Raw genomic sequence first — 17,502 nt, forward strand, 5'->3', positions numbered from 1 at the left:
ATAATTATTATACTTGTTGAATGGGTATACTGTTTCAGTTAATCAGTTAAATTGCCTATGATACAGTAACATAACATGTAGACTTCACTGTTGTTCAGCCAGACTTAGGGCCTCATTTATATAGCTTTGCGTAGGATTTGCGTCAGAAGTGGCGTACGGATGAAACATAGGACGTCCGTTAGCACAGAACCAATAGTTGCCCATAAATAGTCCGTGAAACGCCTAGTTTTACTATGCATATCCCCATTTGCATATCATTTGCATATGATTATTAATCCACATGATAACGTTTAATGGTACAAAATGTTAGGAAAATATGAAATGTGGATGTCCGTCACATTACGTTAATAAAAATAATTTAGTAGCATATCCTTGCACTGTTTTTAAATAAATTAATCAAATAGTGATAGGCTATTTAATGAATATATATATATATATATATTAGGGATGTTCCGATACCACAATTTTTGCTTCGGTACGGTACCAGAACCTAATACCTCGGTATCGATACTTAATCGATACCACAGGTCATAAAAAACAGCCTCACAATTTAAGTTAATTGAAAAATTTGGTTGAAAAACAATGCTTTAAACTCCAGTACCAAATGTGCAAAGAAAAAGTATCAAAATGTAAAAAAATAAATAAATAAAAACTACAGTCAGGGAACATATATTCAGTAGGTTAAACTTTGATTAAAAAAAAATAAAAAATTATACCATTAAAATAAGTTAATATATATATATATATATATATATAATTATAGATTAATTTAGAATAATAATATCATAGTGAAATGACATTTAAACCATTAGCTGTCATGCGTCAACAGAATTATCAACATTTATAGCATTTATTCATCCTATTTGGTTTGTGTTTGGGTTCATATTAGTTTAATCGATTGCATAAAGTAATGTTAATATGCTAAACATGTATTAATATATTTAAATAATAATTACTGATTGATCTAGCTTAATAAATGCTATAATACTGTTAGGTCAGGTTACCTAATCGATGTTGACAAACTAGCAGACTATTTTAACTCTCTCTTTTGGTTTATTCATCTAGGGTTTGCCACAGCGGCAGTAATATGCCATTCATTTTACTATCACTACTAAAATTAATATTACTTGTCTCTATCCATTCAAATTCAATTAATATATGATTGTTTCAAAGTGTAAAAATGATGAGACCTAAACTGAATTGGTTCTAGCGTGTCATGTGAGCAGATTTTAGCTTTCGTGTTTACCGTATCACATTTAGTTGATAAGCTCTTATGTATGTGCGCTGTTCAGTGTTGTGAATAAAAGCCTACATTAAATCAGTTTACTGATGGACTGACCTGTCGATCTCTGAACTCTTTGAACAAGTCGGGATGAGCAAGTGACAGATTTGATGCGTTTCCTCTCGTGGCAAAACACATTATTTAAAGCAATGTTTGCAGAGCGGTGCATTGAGGTCTGTTGCTTTGACTTTCTCATTACTTTTGTAGGCAAAGTAATGCCTTATTTCACTCATACTGCCCTATTTATTAATTTCGGACGTCTAGAAATTAGAATGAGCTTCATCTGCTTGATCCATTGTGTTCCTTCGTTGTCATGTTTGCCGGTTTCGCGTGACCCGCGTCAGTTTAACTAGCGCACTTAGGAACAGCAGCGCATTAAATACCGAATTCAGCAAAAATACCGAATATGATTAAATATTCGGTATTAAATACCGAAATGATGATATTGTACCGTTTGAAATATAATATATACCAGTATTTTTGCAGTACCGGTATACCGCACATCCCTAATATATATAAATATATATATATATATATATATATATATATATATATATATATATATATATATATATATATATATATATATACAGTGAGGAAAATAAGTATTTGAACACCCTGCTATTTTGCAAGTTCTCCCACTTAGAAATCATGGAGGGGTCTGAAATTGTCATCGTAGGTGCATGTCCACTGTGAGAGACATAATCAAAAAAAAAAAAAAACAGAAATCACAATGTATGATTTTTTAACTATTTATTTGTATGATACAGCTGCAAATAAGTATTTGAACACCTGAGAAAATCAATGTTAATATTTGGTACAGTAGCCTTTGTTTGCAATTACAGAGGTCAAACGTTTCCTGTAGTTTTTCACCAGGTTTGCACACACTGCAGGAGGGATTTTGGCCCACTCCTCCACACAGATCTTCTCTAGATCAGTCAGGTTTCTGGGCTGTCGCTGAGAAACACGGAGTTTGAGCTCCCTCCAAAGATTCTCTATTGGGTTTAGGTCTGGAGACTGGCTAGGCCACGCCAGAACCTTGATATGCTTCTTACAGAGCCACTCCTTGGTTATCCTGTCTGTGTGCTTCGGGTCATTGTCATGTTGGAAGACCCAGCCTCGACCCATCTTCAATGATCTAACTGAGGGAAGGAGGTTGTTCCCCAAAATCTCGCAATACATGGCCCCGGTCATCCTCTCCTTAATACAGTGCAGTCGCCCTGTCCCATGTGCAGAAAAAAAAACCCAAAGCATGATGCTACCACCCCCATGCTTCACAGTAGGGATGGTGTTCTTGGGATGGTACTCATCATTCTTCTTCCTCCAAACACGTTTAGTGGAATTATGACCAAAAAGTTATATTTTGGTCTCATCTGACCACATGACTTTCTCCCATGACTCCTCTGGATCATCCAAATGGTCATTGGCAAACTTAAGATGGGCCTTGACATGTGCTGGTTTAAGCAGGGGAACCTTCCATGCCATGCATGATTTCAAACCATGACGTCTTAGTGTATTACCAACAGTAACCTTGGAAACGGTGGTCCCAGCTCTTTTCAGGTCATTGACCAGCTCCTCCCGTGTAGTTCTGGGCTGATTTCTCACCTTTCTTATGATCATTGAGACCCCACGAGGTGAGATCTTGCATGGAGCCCCAGTCCGAGGGAGATTGACAGTCATGTTTAGCTTCTTCCATTTTCTAATGATTGCTCCAACAGTGGACCTTTTTTCACCAAGCTGCTTGGCAATTTCCCCGTAGCCCTTTCCAGCCTTGTGGAGGTGTACAATTTTGTCTCTAGTGTCTTTGGACAGCTCTTTGGTCTTGGCCATGTTAGTAGTTGGATTCTTACTGATTGTATGGGGTGGACAGGTGTCTTTATGCAGCTAACGACCTCAAACAGGTGCATCTAATTTAGGATAATAAATGGAGTGGAGGTGGACATTTTAAAGGCAGACTAACAGGTCTTTGAGGGTCAGAATTCTAGCTGATAGACAGGTGTTCAAATACTTATTTGCAGCTGTATCATACAAATAAATAGTTAAAAAATCATATATTGTGATTTCTGGATTTTTTTTTTAGATTATGTCTCTCACAGTGGACATGCACCTACGATGACAATTTCAGTCCCCTCCATGATTTCCACGTGGGAGAACTTGCAAAATAGCAGGGTGTTCAAATACTTATTTTCCTCACTGTATAGCCTATATCTTTTCAGTAGCCTACATTTCATAGTATAAGTGTATAACTCCATTAATGAGATTAATCTAAATGTTTAAATAGAAGTAAATCAATTTAGCTCATTATTTTATTTAAAGCGTTATTGTGAACATTTATCATTATGACTGAAGACTTATGGTTTTACTTCATCTGCCGATATGTGTCAGTTTCACTAAACGATCCAACGTGGCCGCTGGTGAGGACATTTAGGGTGTGGCTGTGGATATATTTGCTTTAAGTGATAGGCTAGGCTGAGTGAAATTATATTTATATTATCTTTCTCTATAATTTTATTTAGATTTTCTATCTGTCTATAATTGCATCTAGGCCTATTTGCTCCACCAGACGGACAAATTGACGAAAATATCAGTTGATTTTGTTCTGTTTACCATATTATTTATGAGAATAAATTGCATAATGCCAATATTATTGCAGAACAATCCTTTTGCAAATATGTGTTAATTTGCATTTCTGTTAGGTAATCTTCTTTTGATTTTGTTTGTTTTACACTGCAGATCAATCAAACGGGTGTTAGGCTGTTAATTTTAAGACTTGCTTTGTGAAGCAAGCTTCATGTTATTTATGAGAGGCGGTATTGTCATTTCTTTTACACAACGGTCTACAGTTTCACACACTTTCACGTGTTTCTTCCATCTGCCAACGTTGTTGCAATTTCTCATTTCACCCGTTTTTGGGCGTACGCCTGGGTCAGAGTTTGCGTGAAGGGCCGCTCTTTTTCCTGTCAAGTTTGCTTTTTATAAATAATATATTGCGTAGTATAAAGTATAAAATATATTTTTATAAATAAAGTATTGCGTAGAGAGCGGCGTACGCCTTCTTTTGTGTGTACGCAACATTTATAAATGAGGCTCTTGATGTTTGTTCTTTTTGAACTCCTTATTTGCATTATATTAACATTTTATATTGAATGTCTACTTTTAAAATATATGAACTAAGCATTACATGCCATATTAAAAAATTGTCTTTACGACTGTAACATTGGTTCCCTGAGAACAGCTGAGAAAAGCCATAAAATCACAGCAATTGAATTAGGTGACAACCAAAAACACTGTTAAGTATAAAGTATAAAAAAGAAGTATAAAAGGGGCGCCTATACACAGTGCAATTCCCTTTCGAAAGGGAACAGTTACATTTTACAGATGTTCATTTTGCATTAATATTTAAAAAAATAATAATAATCTTTTTCCCTTTTCAAAGATACTGTGATCAAACAGTTTCCGACCACGACAGTGTCTGAGGTGAGAGCCTTAATCCGAAGAAAGTGCAACAATGAAGCCAACTCCAAGTTTAATAACTAAATTCTTAAATTCTAAATAAATTAAAACTTTATCTTTTTTTATATCACTTTGTTTGTTTGTTCTGTTATACAGATGCATTTTATGTTAATGTATTTTGTTTATTTTTCATGTACTAGTTCATTAAAGTTTACTATCTTTCAAAGTGTATTTGTGTTTTATACAAATATTTTTTCTGTGTGTTTTTTAATATATATTTTAACTGTACTTTTAATACACTAAAATATATTAATTTCATAATAAATGGTTTAGCATAAAAAAATATATTTTGAATGTACTAAAAGTGGGTCTTATAGTGTTTTACTAATACATTAATAATAAGCTAATATCATATTTAATATATATTGGGAACACATTAATATTTTAAGTATGTGTTTTTAAAACATATTTTTTTACTACTTTTAATACATTAGAATATATTAAATTCATAAAGAATGGGTTTGCAGAAAAAATACATTTTGAATGTACTAAAAGTGGGTCTTATATTGTTCTACTAATACATTAGTAATAAGCTGATATCATATTTAAAATATACTAGGAACACATTAATATAAAATTAAAAATATACTTAAGTTGTATTTCTAAAGTAAATTTTAAATGTTTTAAAAATGCAATATAAAGAAATGCTAATAAAATACACTAAATGTACTTAAAATAGGGCCATTTTAACACAATTAAGTATAATAAAATATATTACTATTATCTTAAAATTGAACTTAAATATATATTTTAGTACATTTAGTATACTTTAATAGGTTCCAAAATAACACACTTAAATATATATTTAATACAATACACTTAAAATGCATTAAATATATCAAAATAAACACAATTTAAATATATTTCCTTTTCACCTGGGACATCATGACATTTACCTTTATTTAAGGAAGAGGGTCTGGTTTTTCAATGGTCTGAATGTCTATTTTTAAGGCAATTTAGCAGTTCTATAAAAAATTGTAGAATCATTGTTTAATTTTACTGCACTTTCTCTGTAAAAAAAAAAAAAAAAAAAGAATGTGTGTGTGTGTGTGTGTGTGTAATTCTGTGATTTTCTCTTTATCGCTGCTCACATGCATACTGTTATTTCTGCAAACTTATACAACACAGGAGACGAGTCAAACAATTAAATAACCTTAAAGTGTAAGTTGCAGGTTAACCACCACAGCCAATTAATGTGTAAATTAAAGTGCTCTATATGTATATATTTAATTATTTCTGTCTTAAAATGTGTTAAAATAACATTTATTGGGGTTTCTTCGAAGGTAGCGTGTTTTTTCAGTTACTGGGTGATGACGTCACAAGAGGAACTCGCAACCCATACTCCGCTAGATTCCTACTGTATTATGGCTATTTGGAGAATGACTGAGGATGTGGGAAACCATCAAATTAACCGGTCAGGCGTGAGAGAGGGGAGCCATGGCACTCAAATAGTTATTAATGCTTGGTGTGAGGAGAATGAGTGGAGGGTTGGCCACGTTAGAGCTAGTCTAACCTGGTGCAAACTTAACCCGGATAATATAACGGAACAAGCAAGTCTTTTCAAACTATTGCCGTCATGTAGAAGAGCAAGGAGGGACAACGACTGAAGACATTTACTTACAGTAAGTCAGTCCAAATCAGAGCTGTAACGTTAGAGATGCACACACTGCACAGGCATCAATCGCTAGTCTCATCGACGCCTCAAACGTCATGTAATACCCTTCCTCAATCCACGCGTTATCAATTTCTCACGATTTAATTAGCGATGTTTATTGTCAGAAAAGAAAAAGAGAGATCGATGTCCCCATCACTGTGTTTGTGTGGGCTATGCCACCCAATTGAATCAGCAGTGGAGAGTATGTGCTGCCTGCCGTGAGGTGAACGCGTTTAGGCGTTTAGTGGAACAGCTGGACCCGCGACCGGCTGATCTGACGTGCCTGAACCCGTTTGTTTTGCGAATAGCTTATTATTCTCATTTCAGGCATGATCACGGTCCCCTTGAAGTCAGCACACACGAGTATGTTTACAATTGAGTTATTTTATCCATTTTTTTTTATCAAATAAAACATACAACCAACTTTTCTGAAGTTATGTAAGGCGAATATAGCTGCTAGCGTACGGTAACTCTCATATTTTTCATATTATATCAGCATTTTGGTATAAAAAAAACAATGGTGGGCGGTTCTTATCTTTATGTTTAATAAACACATTGCATTATCTTCGTGAAAATTTTAACCTGCAACTTACACTTTAAATTCTTTACTAGAACTGTTTAATAAAAGACACTTAAGACTTCTATGCAAAATTATATAATCAACACCAAATAAATGTTTACAGAATTTGAATAGCATCTGTCCAGCATTTGACCACCACCTATATAATAAACTGTCTCTTAATATCATTGTTGTCCTGGAGAGCGGAAATTTTATTTTATATTTTTTATATTTTTATATTTTATTTATTACTTATAAACTACATAAAACAGCTCATCAGTTTAGCAGACATTCATATTCTTACATAATCAAACTAAACAAGAAACATACTATGTTTGTTAAATTAAATATCCACATAAAGGAGAGAAAGTAGAAGACATTTCTTTCTCACTGGATTTGTTATGAAGTGTCTTTGGATCTTTGGCAGAAACTGTATTTGTATGTACAGATTTAACACCCATAATGAGGATAAAGATGATGATGACGATGCTGATGTTGATTGTGGTTTGCAGTGCTGTTGTGCTTGCGTTGATCATGTTCTTCACTGGAGCAGAAACACATCCTGGGTCCTGAGCGACAGCGTCTCCACAGATCAATTTACTCTGGACACATTAAGCAAAAAAAAAAAAAAAAAAAATTATATATATATATATATATATATAGTGTATTATTGACATTAAAAGTTGTTGTCTTGTTTTCCAATAATAATAATAATCTAAACATCCTTATACTCACTTTAATACTTAAAAAAAAAAAAAGATTAATTTACTAAAATAAGCATTTTTTCATGTTTAGATCCGAAATGTAATAATGTTTATGCCAATGGGGTGAAAAACAAAATTCAAGATTTTTTTTTCTTCTGAAAACAAGACAAATCATCTTATAGGAATGTAAGTGAGTTCTAAGGATGTTTATATTTACTGAAAGATTAAAATACATTAAGCACTTTTTTCATATTTTTCTCCTATTAGTTTTCAACTCTTCTCCATGGACAGTAGTAAGTGTTAGTATGACAAGTTTCAGTAGATTGTGACTAGACCACATGTTAGCAAACATTTCTCACCTAGGCAATATCCTGCAAACACTCACAGCAGAGTACAGTTTTGAATACCAATAGAAAAAAGGTCACCACAACAATCAGGAGATGATGCAATACAGCAGCAGCAAAAGTTACAACAACATCCACAGCAGCAGTTTTCACAGGCCTCAGCACTACAGCACGAACAGTCTGATTCCTGACATTCACAATTTTTCTTCATGCACTTCTCACAAGAATCTTGGTTGTTGGTAGAATCCATTGCTTGTTGATTAGTTGCAACTGCAGAGCTGGTTTGGAAACATTCTCAGATCTTCACCAGTCTTTATCTTGTGCAGTCAGACAGTGATTTGCATATGGATGACCCTACAAGAGAGCACTGAGCGTGTGCAGCCAATCCACTGCGCTCACACAAATAAAATTAGCATAACATGCATCTGCCCAAAGCTATGTATGTGAAACATGAGTTCATGGTTTGTTTCAGAATCATTTTCTTTGTGGCCACACATGAAAAACAAATGCAAAACTAAAACTAAATTACTGATTTTATTCAAGTTAAAAATATTATGTAATTTAAGACACATTTCTTGTGGCAAACAAAAAAAACTAAGTAAATGTGAACATGGGGATGTTGGCTGTTTATTAATGGTCAAAATCATCACCTTATGGCCTGGTCTTGTGTTTCTCTTTTCTTACATGATTCTGCTTGTATCATCTCTCAATTATATTTATGTATATTTGTGACAGGACACACTACAGGAGTTTTAAATTCCTAAACGATTGTGAAATCTGGTTGCAGCACACACTTAAGGAGAATCTTTGCAGATTTTCTTCCCTCAAATCTTAAACATGCTAATACACTACAAGATTTGAAAATTGCGGCGCATCATACACTACAAAATGTTATTAAGACTATATCGTGCCAGAGGAAGCTCGACAGCCCGACTTGTTTCTTATTGGCTATTGTGACAGTACTTATGTAATCACAGTCTTGCTCATCCCGATTTAAAATCTGAAATATCAATCATGCTTGATATGATCGGGGCGAGCCCGATTTGTGTGAGAGCTGAACGGGAGGTACAAGATTCGATCTGTAAACGCCTCACATTACCAGATAATCTGTGCCAAACATCGGAACTGATCGAGGTCCTCGACAAGATTTTTTCTCAGATTCTTGGGAGGGGAAAATCAGGATAAGTCGGCCTAAAACTCCTGTAGTGTGAGCCAGGCATAAGTTAGCAACAGTAACATAAGGGTGGAGCTCATCAAAGGCGCTATGTAATTTTAATTAATTGTAAAATGTAATTTTTTTCCCTTTAACACTCATGTTGTTTCCCACAAGTGAGAGTAAATTGAAGAACTAAAAAAAAAAAAAAAAAAAATTAGGAAAAGGCAGTTGTTCATAAGTTTTTTGTCATAAGAAACATATATAACACAGTGCTAAAATAATAAAAGAAAAAACTATATAAAAATGTCAAGTAAAACAAACAATGATCACCATCATGGTGACATCAAGCGTTATTATTTTCAAGAAAACATTAACATTTGAACCTCTGTTCATTCTTAATAAGAGTTACGTATAGTTACATTAATTCATGCATGTGTGCTATTGCTGATCAACTCCAAGACATTTGCCTTACAGTGAAATACAGTAAAATAACCGTGTTTTATGGAAATTTATTTTTGTACTTTTGTTGTGTTTCTATACCGCTGTAACATCTGAATCCTTCTACTACATTCCCATAACCTATCACAATCAGAGATTGTCCTTACCTGCAGGTTAGTGATGCTATAAATGGCTTCAGAGTCCTCGGCGGTGTCCGATCCACTTCAGTCCTGGGTCTGTTTCACTGGGCTTTTGCTTAGTATTAATATCCAAACTACAACATAGTAAAGATACTTCTAGGAAAAAATCACTCTGAGACTTGTTTTAAAAGTTTTTCGAATCACCAAGAATTGGTTTCGTTTTACTTAAAAAGGTTTCAGAATAATACAAAGACAATAAATTCAAAAAGGAAAAACGAATACGTATAGGTCTACACCTCGAAGTGCGGTCCCGAACAACGGGAAACAAAACCTTTTATATGGTTTGATTGGGGCCGTCTTAAGCGTTTAGGGCTGTCTCTTACATTGAAGCAATTCTTCAAAAGGTAAAATAACTGGCCTGGAATAGTCCACTGTTCCAAGGCTATTTTGCAATAAACATATGTGTATATCTCATATGTGCCACCAACGCTAAAAAGCTTAATAGACATTTTGACCATTTCTTCACCTGCAAGTGTTAAAACCACAGCTCGCTTCTCACAGTTAGTGAGGCGGCCTCTTCATTACTTCTTAAATCATGTTAAAAGGTCAACTTAAGCAGACATGGCCTTAACACCTGTTGTTCCACTGGCACTATTCAGAGAGAGCAAAGGAAACCACAACCACTGTGTTTGCAAAGCAAGCTTGCAACATGCCTCTAGCGCTGCAAACTTCCTTTGCAAAGGCAATGGCATTTCAACTTCAAACAGGGCAAGCTCGTATCAAGTGATTCGTATGATTCGAGCCTCTCCTATTTCACAATTAGGACATTTAAACTGATTCGCTAACATAACTCCCCTAACAACACTAAGTAATCTTTTATGCAATCTCTCCATCTGCCTGAGAATCCTCATCATTTGTTTACATTGATAGATCAGCTCGTTCTGTGAGAGATGGGTCCTTCTTCTTCCTCTTCTCGGTTTTCTTAGCTTTATGAAGTTCTCTGGTGTGGTCTTTCTGGAGTCGTGCAACTAAAAGATCATCCATAGATATTTCAATTTTGTCTGTTAGCTATAGCTGACTGTCATTGTTTAATTTTTACTTCTTTTTTTTTAACAGTATAACTGAGGATCATAGACGCTGGCTTGTAAACATGAGCTACGTGATCTTTTGGCGTTTGAAAAAAATAAAACCCATGAAATTATATTCAAATGACATGCTGAAATATATGCCACTGTACCTGGGATGAAGGCATTTCACACGCAATGCAGGCAGTCTGCCCAAGACGTGAGCACTCCTTCTGCAGAGTTCAGGGTATCGGATTGTCAACAAATGCACGTTTATCCCCTGGTATTACCATGACAGATTTTACGACAGTAGTAGAAGACAATACTGTTTCCCAACTGTAGGGGGACCCAGAGAGCAAAACCTACATAGTGTGGCTTTAAGTTTTAAGTTGTTAATACAAAGACATAAGAATGTTGGGAGAATGCTAGACTGTGCATTTATTTATATTTATTAATCTGTAACTTAATGGGTTAAATAAATAATAAGAACATCAAGTTAATCACTGCAATAGAGTTCATCCTTTTAAAGGGGTCATATAATGGTACATGCACTTTTACAAGTTGATTGTACTGAAATGTGTGTTGGCAGTGCCTGTACACAACCATCATAAAATGATAAAAATCCATCCAGTGTTTTTTTTTTATCTCCTTATATGTTTGACCCTCTCTGAAATCAAGCCGTCCGATTTTGTGACGTCACAAAATCGACGCCCCTCCCACGATTGTGAATGACAGCAGAGTTTCAACACAGACCCGTCCTCGTGAGCGTGGGGTCGTGTCATCATAGTGCATTGATATGCTGGAGAAGAATGGCGTCGTCTAAGCGATTGTGGTGTTCTGTTCTTGGGTGTAATAAGGAACACAGCAGTCATTTTGATGTTTTGATGGAATATTCCCAAAGCATTGACGCGGATTCCCTCTCGGGGATTCCCCACGATCAACGTCCATGCTTTCATGTTTGCCCGAATCATTTGGACCAGACCATCACTGACTGTGGGTACTTGACACTGGACTTCAGGCATTTTGGCATTTCCTTCTCCCCAGTCTTCCTCCAGACTCTGGCACCTTGATTTCTGAATGACATGCAAAATTTGAGCAACAGTCCAGTGCTGCTTCTCTGTAGCCCAGGTCAGGCGCTTCTGCCGCTGTTTCTGGTTCAAAAGTGGCTTGACCTGGGGAATGCGGCACCTGTAGCCCATTTCCTGCACACGCCTGTGCACGGTGGCTCTGGATGTTTCTACTCCAGACTCAGTCCACTGCTTCCGCAGGTCCCCCAAGGTCTGGAATCGGTCCTTCTCCACAATCTTCCTCAGGGTCCGGTCACCTCTTCTCGTTGTGCAGCGTTTTTTGCCACACTTTTACCTTCCCACAGACTTCCCACTGAGGTGCCTTGATACAGCACTCTGGGAACAGCCTATTCGTTCAGAAATTTCTTTCTGTGTCTTACCCTCTTGCTTGAGAGTGTCAATGATGGCCTTCTGGTCGGCAGTCTTACCCATGATTGCGGTTTTGAGTAATGAAGCAGGCTGGGAGTTTTTAAAAGCCACAGGAATCTTTTGCAGGTGTTTAGAGTTAATTAGTTGATTCAGATGATTAGGTTAATAGCTCGTTTAGATAACCTTTTCATGATATGCTAATTTTTTGAGATAGGAATTTGGGGTTTTCATGAGCTGTATGCCAAAATCCTCAGTATTAAAACAATAAAAGACCTGAAATATTTAAGTTGGTGTGCAATGAATCTAAAATATATAAAAGTTTCATTTTATCATTACATTACGGAAAATAATTAACTTTATCACAATATGCTAATTTTTTGAGAAGGACCTGTATATATCCTAGAGGATATTAGGTCATGGAGGATCTTAAACTCTGGACTTAAACTCTGAAACTCCACTTCCTGCTCAGCTACTGTTCGGACGCTCTTGCTTACTGCTCCGCGCTTTGCTCTATCGCTTTTACATTTTATCTCCTATTTTTTTTATATTTTATTTCCTTTATTTTATTTCCTTTTATCACCTAATTTTAACTTCAGCAAATCAGCACAGTGCTCATACGACAAAGTTTGGATTACTACAAAAACTGAGAATTCTATACCCGGCCAGCTTACATTCCGGGAAAGGAAAACACAACTGCCTAGTGCCTACAAGGATAAGAGAAAATGCCTCTTCTTGTTTAAGAATCTACTTGCTGCACTAACTGCCACAGACTTTTACAAAGGATTGCAGTTCTTGAAACAAAGTTACTAACGGGACCACCAAACCAGACGAAGCACACAACAGAGCTTCTTCATGGACACCCTCAGCATACCGGTGAGTCCCATGAAACTAGTGCTCCTCGACAGGTAGAGAAACATGCCGATCGACTTACAAATCGATGGCACAAACAGGGAGCGAGACCCAAAAGCACTCGAGACATCAGATTGTCACGAGCATCACATATTGCCGCAGTAGCATCCTCTACCCCAGATACAGCTCTGACAAGGATTGCAAACACTGGTCTCCTACCACCGCCTATACATCTTGAGAACAGATTTGAAGTGCTAATGAATGTAAATGAGGATGAATGTGATGAATGTGATCGAACACAGACTGAATGGGCCAGTAGCTAACACTGATGCTAACTGGTACTCAAGGTCGAGCAGACAGCGGCACTCAGCTCAGAGCGCAGCCGAGCCCAGGACTCTGATAGTGGGGGACTCCATAATCAGAAACATTAGCGGCAGGGATACAACTACGTGCTGCCTTCCACAAGCAACAACTTCTGATGTAAACAGGGAACTTCAGAACATTCTGATGAAACATAAGACTGCAAATCGACTCATCATTCATGTGGGGAAGAATGATATTCATAAAGAACAGTCAGAACTCCTTAAGAAGGATTTCAATGAACTTTTTGAAACTGAAAGTCCAAACATTCATCAGTGGACCTCTCCCAGCAAGAGGAACAAACAGGTTTTCACGGTTACTTGGGCTAAATACGTGGCTGCAAAAAACCTGCAATATAAAAGGAGTAAACTTCATTGACAATTTCAATCTTTTCTGGAGTCAGAGACAACTGTTTCATCGGGATGGCCATCACCCAAACAAACTTGGTTCAAGAGTATTAAAGGACAATTTCTACTTCTCCCTCAATCATCCTTCTGCAGTTTGTGCCAATCCACTCAATCTGAACGGCACACACACACCTGGACACAGTATGAATGACCACAGGACTTCACTTCAGCAGCAAAATGGACATGCGGTTGACATATCACACAAGGACAATGATAACACCACTCCGCCACAACAACCTCTGCTCACGGACACAATCTCAGCTGAGCCCTGCCCACAGAGCTCACCACAGACAGACATATCAGAACTGCTCCAAGATTCAGCACCCAAGGACGACTTCCTGGAAAACAGCCATGGAAGCCAGGACAGCATATTACAGCCTCCTATAACACCAGAGCAACAGCCCCTTTCACCAGACACTCTCTCCCTCTCCCCAGCGTCGCCACTTCTGTGCTTCTCACAGAAAATGGAAGAACTGGTGTATGCTGGAACCAGACTATCCCACTCTTTTAATGCAAGCCCCCAGATACCAACCAAAAAAAGACAGGCACCATTACCACCAAAGCCTGCGGGCCCAGCTCGCCCTCCCCCTCCCCCTCCCCCTGTGAGAGCTCTTCGGCCTCTGCCACAACGTCAGGGCCCACACCCTCCTCCATCTGCACGAGGTGAACCAAAAACAACTGATACCAGCTCTCAGTGATATGTGTCGGGTCCCCGCTATGATAACAGTAACTTTCTCAAATGTTTACAGAACAAGCGAGAACCCAGTGTGCCTGTATCTTTCTCTATTGCTGTTCTATTACAAGATAGAAAGTCTAAGGCCTTCAATAGCCGTACAGCAAACCCAACTAATCTGGTGCCTATTACACGTCAAACTAAGATTGCTGTGGGGAAAAGTAAGACTGTCAAGTTAGCACTTCTAAACATTCGGTCACTTAAAAATAAATCATTTCTAGTCAACGACTTAATAGCCACAAACAATCTGGATTTTATGCTTCTAAATGAAACCTGGCTAGAAGACAGCTTTAGTGCAACAGTCCTCAATGAAACAGCCCCCCCCCCCCCCTAACTTTACATTTATGAGTGTCTGCAGAGCTGTTAAGAGAGGTGGGGGTCTAGCTGCTCTTTTTAAAGATATCTATCAATGTAAGCAAATATCATTTGGGAATTACTTGTCTTTCGAATATCAGGGTATTGTGTTAAAAGGTGCTCCACGCATTTTACTTTTCATTATTTACAGGCCTCCAAAATACTCTCCAGCCTTTGCTGAGGACTTTACAGAACTGTTATCAACAATTACATCAGAGTTTGACTGTTTTGCCATTGCTGGAGATTTTAACATCCACATAGATAGTGCAGAGAACAATATGGCAAAAGAAATCAAAAGTGTTTTAAAAACTTTTGACCTGACTCAGCATGTACATGGACCTACACACAATCGTGGACACACTCTAGATTTACTTATCAGTAAGGGTCTAAACATTTCATCGATTGTTATTAAGGATGTAGCACTGTCTGATCATTTCTGTATTTTCTTTGATATATTGATCTCTCCTGCCACTGAAGCTAGATCTGTGTCTGTCAAGAAGAGATGCTTAAATGAGAACATTAGTGTACTATTTATGAAGGCTATATCCTTAACACCAAGCATATCTGCGGACTCTGTTGATTTTCTCCTTGATTCTTTTAACTCAAAAGTTAAAAGTGTAATTGATGATATTGCTCCTGTTAAAGTCAGGAAGAAGAGTGGCAGACAAAAGCACCTTGGAGAAACTCAACAGCAGTGCAAAATATGAAAAGACAATGCAGAAAAGTAGAGCGCATGTGGCGGAAGACAAAACTTGTAGTCCATTATAACATCTACAAAGACAGCCTTCATGCTTTCAATATGGAACTGGGCAAAGCTAGACAGACTTTCTTCTCAAATATTATAAACAGTAATTTAAACAACACACGCACTGTTTTTGCTACTGTAGAGAGACTGACAAACCCCCCAAGCCAGATTCCCAGTGAAATGCTCTCAGACAGCAAGTGCAGTGAGTTTGCTTCTTTCTTCTCTGAGAAAATCAGTAATATCAGAAAGGTTATCAGCACATCCTTGAGTTGCACTGAGGTCAGACAGATCAGACCACCTGAGAAAGTAGTTACTATGTCTGATTTCAAAGAAATTGATGGCAAAATTTTGGAAGAAACCGTACAGCACCTTAAAACATCAACCTGCGCTCTTGACACACTTCCCACATCATTTTTCAAAAGTGTGTTAAACAGTTTAGAAGCAGATCTTCTAGAAGTGGTAAATGCCTCACTTCTCTCTGGGAGTTTTCCAAACTAGATACTTTGAGCATTTTCAATCTGGTTTCCGACCACACCACAGCACAGAGACAGCGCTCATAAAGATAATAAACGATATTCGCTTAAATACTGATTCAGGCAAATTATCGGTGCTGGTACTACTCGACCTCAGTGCTGCATTTGACACTGTCGATCATAACATACTTCTTGACAGGCTGGAAAACTGGGTGGGGCTTTCTGGGATAGTCCTAAAATGGTTCAGGTCATACTTAGATGGGAGAGGTTATTATGTGAGTATAGGTGACCATAAGTCTGAGTGGACATCCATGACATGCGGAGTCCCTCACGGCTCAATTCTTGCGCCACTCCAGTTCAATCTGTATATGCTCCCAATGAGCCAAATAATGAGAAAGAACCAAATCTCCTACCACAGCTATGCAGACGACACACAGCTCTACTTAGCCCTATCGCCTAACGATTACAGCCCCATTGACTCCCTGTGCCAATGCATTGATGAAGTCAACAGTTGGATGTGTCAAAACTTTCTTCAGTTAAACAAAGACAAAACTGAAATCATTGTGTTTGGAAACAAAGATGAAGTTCTCAAGGTGAACGCATACCTTCACTCTAGGGGTCAAACAACTAAACATCAAGTCAGGAATCTTGGTGTGACACTAGAGTCAGACCTTAGTTTCAGTAGTCATGTCAAATCAATAACTAAATCAGCATACCATCATCTGAAAAATATTGCAAGAATTAGATGCTTTGTTTCCAGACAAGACTTAGAGAAACTTGTTCATGCTTTCATCACCAGCAGGGTGGATTATTGTAATGGACTCCTCACTGGCCTTCCCAAAAAGACCATAAGACAGTTGCAGCTCATACAGAACGCTGCCGCCAGGATTATGAGCAGAACCAGAAAAAATGAACATATCACACCAGTCCTCAGATCTTTACACTGGCTCCCAGTTAAATTTAGGATTGATTTTAAAGTATTATTATTGGTATATAGGCCTAAATCATTCAATGGCCTAGGACCTCAATACATTGCAGATATGCTCACTGAATATAAACCCAACAGATCACTCAGATCACTAGGATCATATCAGCTAGAAATACCAAGGGTTCATTCTAAGCATGGCGAGTCTGCTTTTAGCTATTATGCCAGCCGCAGCTGGAACCAGCTTCCAGAGGAGATCAGATGTGCTCCTACAGTAGTCACTTTCAAATCCAGACTCAAAACACATCTGTTTAGCTATGCATTTACTGAATGAGCACTGTGCCTATGTTCGTCCGACTGTTGTAC

General features: G+C 37.4%; 2 protein-coding genes and 1 long non-coding RNA gene across 3 annotated transcripts in view; 2 read left to right on the forward strand and 1 right to left on the reverse strand.

Annotated features, from left to right (window-relative positions):
• LOC311286376 (uncharacterized protein) overlaps positions 1–17,502 on the forward strand; it is a 274,251-nt gene that overhangs the window by 143,571 nt on the left and 113,178 nt on the right. The gene's annotated exons all lie outside the window — the stretch shown is intronic.
• LOC311286354 (uncharacterized protein) overlaps positions 1–17,502 on the forward strand; it is a 115,605-nt gene that overhangs the window by 80,300 nt on the left and 17,803 nt on the right. The gene's annotated exons all lie outside the window — the stretch shown is intronic.
• Positions 6,977–11,159, reverse strand: LOC311286464. Its single transcript, XR_014626564.1, has 4 exons — positions 11,028–11,159; positions 9,818–10,818; positions 8,072–8,445; positions 6,977–7,610 (listed from the first exon to the last, which is right to left on the reverse strand). It is a non-coding gene; the product is annotated as an uncharacterized lncRNA (long non-coding RNA).

Source organism: Rutilus rutilus (assembly GCF_951802725.1).
Source record: "Rutilus rutilus genome assembly, chromosome: 2".
NCBI lineage: Eukaryota > Metazoa > Chordata > Actinopteri > Cypriniformes > Leuciscidae > Rutilus > Rutilus rutilus.